Source organism: Triticum dicoccoides, chromosome 4B (assembly GCF_002162155.2).
Source record: "Triticum dicoccoides isolate Atlit2015 ecotype Zavitan chromosome 4B, WEW_v2.0, whole genome shotgun sequence".
In the NCBI taxonomy this organism is placed as follows: domain Eukaryota; kingdom Viridiplantae; phylum Streptophyta; class Magnoliopsida; order Poales; family Poaceae; genus Triticum; species Triticum dicoccoides.
Genome location: NC_041387.1, coordinates 673,108,635 through 673,114,804, shown reverse-complemented (window position 1 = coordinate 673,114,804; position 6,170 = coordinate 673,108,635).

The window sequence follows — 6,170 nt, the reverse complement described above, 5'->3', positions numbered from 1 at the left end:
ATTAAGAAGGAAGAAGAAGAAAAAGAAGGATAGGAAAAAAGAAAATAAGAAGAGGAAGAAAGAACAAGAGGAGAGGAAGAAGAGGAGAAATAAATAACAAGAGAAAAAACGAAGAAAAAGAAGAGGAGAAGAAGAAAGGAATAGAGGAGAAGAAGAAAAAAAATAGAATTTTTTTCTATTTTTTTCTTCTTCTCCTCTATTCCTTTCTTCTTCTCCTTTTTCTTCTTCTTTTTTTTCTTCGATTGCTTCTCTTCTATTCCTTTCTTCTTCTCTTCTTTTTATTTCTTCTTTTGTCTTCTTATTTTTTATCGGGTATGTCGTTGTCGATATACCCCCTCCCGATAACTTCAACATGAGGGGGGGTCGATATACCCCCTCCCCGATAACATTATTTTCCCATGTATGTATGTCACGTCATTGTCAATATAACCCCCTCCCGGATAACTTCGACATGAGGGGCGGTCGATATATATACCCCCTCTCGACCGTGATAACTTATACCACGGGAGCACACCCCCCCCGGCCCTCTCGCTTGACCAAAACTCTTGAGGACACCCAAACCCTAGAAAAAAATGATGTTGGTCGCCTACCCCCTCCCGCCGCGCCCCTACCCGACAAACTCTCTCGAGGCCACCCAAATTTACCAAGTTAAAAGAGCGTTGTCGTTGAGGCCACCCCAAACCCTTGAAGCGTTGTCGAGGCCACCCCAAACCCTTGAAGCGTTGCCGAGGCCACCCCAAACCCTAGAGAAGAAGCGTCGAGGCCACTAATATGATTCCTTATTACGATTATATTAGCTAGCTAGTTCTACGTTTGCCACTAATATATCCAGCTGTCATGTTTGAATAATAATTGCCATGTTGTAAATATTTGCAGAAACTATGGAGCACCCCCGAGACGAAGAAACAGAAGAGATGTTGGGTACATAATCGCAAAAGGAAGTGATGTCATTGCGTCGTTTCTCAATGACACCGATGGTATGGAAGGACAGGGTAGTGAAGAAGAAGGTTGTAAGGGCATATTTATCCCCAAGGTGTTTTGGTGATTGATGACAATGCTTTTGCGGACTAAGCGTGTGCGTTGAGTTTTTCAGAGATTCATTCTTTGGCACGAGACGATTCCCTCCCCTCGGTGTTTTAGTCAAGACGGTGTAGCTCCTTCGTCTCTCTGTTGGTGGACTAGTTTCGTAGGAGTCACCGTACTATCAAGAGGGGATCCACTTTGGTAAGGCTAGGGTGGAATCAACACGTACACATCCTTATCACACCCAACTTTCCTTTCCGCTTCATTGGAGCTACCTTTCCTCTCCTTGCCTGCCTTGACCTGTCCCAGCGGTAGTACCGCGGTCCTCAGCGGTAGTACCGCCGAAGCACGTCAAGCGGTAGTACCACTCCCCAAGCGGTAGTACCGCTTGTCGTCTTCGACCGTAGTACCGCTGTGGTTCCGGGCTACTACCGCCTCGACTCAAGACCTTTGTTTTTTGTGTCGGGTTTTGTGGTACTAGTAGCAGCAGTAGTGGCGGTAGTACCGTTCCAAGCGGTAGTACCGCCCGTACTCCCGTGGTAGTACCGCTCTGGGCCCAGGTCCCTACTACCCTCGTGAGCGCGGCAGTACCGTTGGGAGGGAATGGTAGAACGGCTGGTATAGTGGTAGTACCGCCCTGCCCAAGCGGTAGTACCGCTCTGTGTGTGGCTGCTTGGGGGGGGTAACAGTTGGATTGTTTCCCCCACTATATAAAGGTGTCTTCTTCCCCAAAGTTGAACTACCTCTTCCCCCAAAAGCTCCATTGTTGCTCCAAGCTCCATTTTTGCCCGATCTCTCTCCCTAGCCAATCAGACTTGTTGATTTGCTCGGGATTGGTTGAGAAGGCCCCGATCTACACTTCCACCAAAAGAAATTTGATTCCCCCACTAATCCCTAGCGGATCTTGTTACTCTTGGATGTTTGAGCACCCTAGACGGTTGAGGTCACCTCGGAGCCATAGTCCATTGTGGTGAAGCTTCCTGGTGTCGTTGGGAGCCTCCAATTAAGTTGTGGAGATTGCCCCAACCTTGTTTGTAAAGGTTCGGTCGCCGCCTTCAAGGGCACCAATAGTGGAATCACGGCATCTCGCATTGTGAGGGCGTGAGGAGAATATGGTGGCCCTAGTGGCTTCTTGGGGAGCATTGTGCCTCCACAGCGCTCTAACGGAGACGTACTTCCCCTTAAAAGGAAGGAACTTCGGTAACACATCCTCGTCTCCACCGGCTCCACTCTTGGTTATCTCGTGCCTTTACTTGTGCAAGCTTATTTGTGTTGTATCCCTTGCTTGCTTATGTGCTAGTTGTTATTGCATCATATAGGTTGCTCACATAGTTGCATATCTAGATAACCTATCTTGTTGCAAAGTTTAATTTGGTAAAGAAAAGTTTAAAAATTGTTAGTTGCCTATTCACCCCCCCCCCTCTAGTCAACTATATCGATCCTTTCAATTGGTATCAGAGCCTCGTCTCTTTATTAAGGACTTTACCGTCCGAAGAGTATGGTTGACACCACAGACGTTGTGGAGGAGAACTCTGGTGTGAATCCTACCTCGTCTTCGGCCGATGAGGGTACCGCGGTCTCTCATGAGGAATTCAATATGGCTTTAGACACATTGAAAAACTCCATGACGACCGAGGTTGAAAGCATGTTTACTAAATTCCTAGGACTTAAACTGTCTACCTCGCCGATGAAAGTGGGTGATCCCACTAACAAGGTGACGGATGCTACCTCCGACAACGGGGAAGATAACAGTGAAAAGGGTCCTTCTACTAGTGGTAGAAATGGCATCGACATCTTTGCCCATGTGGAACCTCCAACTTATGGTGGACCGATTCCCTCTACTCATTTAAATCATGCCGGTCCTCCTCCTAAGATCGAGAAAAATGAGGATTTTGATTCTTGGGTGTATCGCTTCAAGCGTCATTTAAAGCATGTGAATACTAATCTTTGGAGAATCATTGAAGAAGGTTTCTATCCACATGACCCAAGCAACTTCACCCCTGGAGAGGCCGTGGATAATCAATTCAATGAGAATGCTCTCTTCATCATCCAAGAATCAATTCTCCCCAAAGATCTCCCTCATATTTGACCCTACGCCGTGGCCAAAGACGCGTGGCATTGTGTTGTGTCTCTCTATCGGGGAAGTGCGAGAATTCAACGCTCCAATTATGAAGTGGTGCAAGATGAGGCCGATGAGTTTGCTATGAAGGAAGATGAAGAACCTCGTGAGCTCTTTCGGAGAGTAACCAAACTTGTGGTCTCACTCCGAGATCATGGGAGCAAGGACACGTGTGACAATGGGATCAAACGCAAGTTCCTCAAGGCCATGATGCCCTACAACAAGGCCATGTCCTCCGTCATTCACCAAAGACCGGACTTCCACTCCATGACCTCAAGTGAAGTGTTGGATGACTTCGTTGCAATGAGCATCTTGGACAAGACCACCGATAACGTGGTGCTCCGGTCTCAAAGGGCAAAGAAGCCCAACCTTTCCTTGAAGGCCAAAGTTATTGTGGAAGAAGAGGAAGAAGAGGAAGATGAGGAGAGCAATCCCGAAGATACAAAATATGATTATCACGAGCACATGGCTCTTGCTTCAAGGCAATTTTGGAGCAAGAAGAACTCAAGACCCAACTTCAACAAGAACAACTCAAGTGGCTTCAAGGGCAAGCAACGAGTTAGAACTTGTTACAATTGTGGCAATGTAAGCCATTTTGTTGCGGATTGTTCTTACGAGAAGCGGGAAGACAATGGTGGTAAGCTCATCCGGAAAGACAAAGCCAAGTCTTTCCCCAACAAGAACAACTTCATCAAGAAGACTCCTACTCGAGGGTTCATGGTTCAAGAGGAATACCGTGAGCATGACGATGATGATGAAGATAGTGAAGCAATGGCCATGGCATCCGTTGCCATTGCCACAACTCCCCGGGTGTCTCTCTTCGGTTCACCCAACAAGAACATCACCGCCAAGTGCCTCATGGCTAAAGCCACCAACAAGGTAACTCCCAACATAAAAACCACCATCATTCCTAATCCCTCTTTGACGGATAGCATTGATGATAGTGAGGGGTCTAATGAGGAAGTAAATGAATTTGAGTCCTTTATGAGTAAGCTCAAGGGCAAATCCAAGAAGCACTTTGTTGCTCTCTTGGAACAACTTGGTGAAGCCAATGACATGATCGAGGCTCACGAAGAAACCATCTCTAACATGGAAGGTCATAGTCGTGATTATGCCGATGAGATATTGGATCTCTCTAATGCTCTTGAGGAAGAGCGTGGGCATCGTTTGGCTCTTGAGGAGTCTCAAAACGTTGACCATGCCAAATTAAAGAAAGATCTTGATCATGCTCTTGTTGTGTCTTGTGTGCTAACTTTCGAGAAGGCTAAACTTGGGTTTGATCGTGCTAGACTCAAGGAGGAGTTTGATTTACTTGACAAGGCCCACAAGGTCTTGAAAGGTGCTCATGCAAACCTCAAGGAGTCTCATGCTCAACTCCAAGTTAAGTTAACCAAGGAAAAGGCCACATTTCCTCACATGGTCTTAATTGATAATGCAAATGCTACTAACCCGTGTTGTGAGCATGTGCATCTTGTGGAGCAGAATGCCAAGTTGAAGGAACAACTCGAGAAAGGCCTTGTGTCATGCATACAAGGTGAGAAGAACCTAAATGAGCTTTTGAGCAATCAAAAGGAAGTTGTGGCCAAGGAGGGAGTTGGGTTCTCACCCAAGTCCAAGAACAAGAAGAAGAACGATAAGAAGAATGACAAGACCAAACAACCTCCCCCGCTTAAGCAAACTTTTGTGAAGGAGGGACAGGGTGCTCTGATACGTCTCCAATGTATCTATAATTTTCGATTGCTCCATGCTACTTTATCTACTGTTTTAGGCAATATTGGGCTTGATGATCCACTTTTATATTATTTTTGGGACTAACCTATTAACCGGAGGCCCAGCCCAGATTTGCTGTTTTATGCCTATTTCAGTGTTTCGAGGAAAAGGAATATCAGACGCAGTCAAAACGGAATGAAATCAACTAGAGAAGTTAATTTTGGAAGGAAGCCAACTTGATGGGCTTGGATTGCACATCAGGGGAGTCTCGGGCTGCCCACGAGGGTTTAGGGCGCGCCCCCTGGGCACGCCCCACTACCTCATGAGCACCCCGGAGGTCCACCGACGTACCCCCTGCACCCATATATACCTACGTACCCTAAAACTTCCAGAACAGAAGATAGATCGGGACTTCCGCCGCCGCAAGCCTCTGTAGCCACCAAAAACCAATCGAGACCCTGTTCCGGCACCCTGCCGGAGGGGGATCCCTTCACCGGAGGCCATCTTCATCATCCCGGCGCAATCCATGACGAGGAGGCAGTAGTTCACCCTCGGGGCCGAGGGTATGTACCAGTAGCTATGTGTTTGATCTCTCTCTCGAGTTCTCTCTCGTGTTCCCTCTATGGCACGATCTTGATGTATCCCGAGCTTTGCTATTATAGTTGGATCTTATGATGTTTCTCCCCCTCTACTCTCTTGTGATGAATTGAGTTTCCCCTTTGAAGTTATTTTATCGGATTGAGTCTTTTATGAGAACACTTGATGTATGTCTTGCCGTGATTATCTGTGGTGACAATGGGATATCATGTGCCACTTGATGTATGTTTTGGTGATCAACTTGCGGGTTTCGTGACATTGGGAACCTATGCATAGGGGTTGGCACACGTTCTTGACTCTCCGGTAGTAGCTTTGGGGCACTCTTTGAAGTACTTTTATGTTGGTTGGATGAATCTGAGATTGTGTGATGCATATCGTATAATCATGCCCACGGATACTTGAGGTGACAATGGAGTATCTAGGTGACATTAGGGTTTTGGTTGATTTGTGTCTTAGGGTGTTATTCTAGTACGAACTCTTTTATAGATCGATCCGAACGAATAACTTTGAGGTGGTTTCATGCCCTACCATAATCTCTACGTTTGTTCTCCGCTATTAGTGGCTTTGGAGTGACTCTTTGTTGCATGTTGAGGGCTTGTTATATGTTCTATCTATGTTATTATTGTTGAGAGAACTTGCACTAGTGAAAGTATGAACCCTAGGCCTTGTTTCCTACCATTGCAATACCGTTTACGCTCACTTTTACCACTTGTGACCTTGC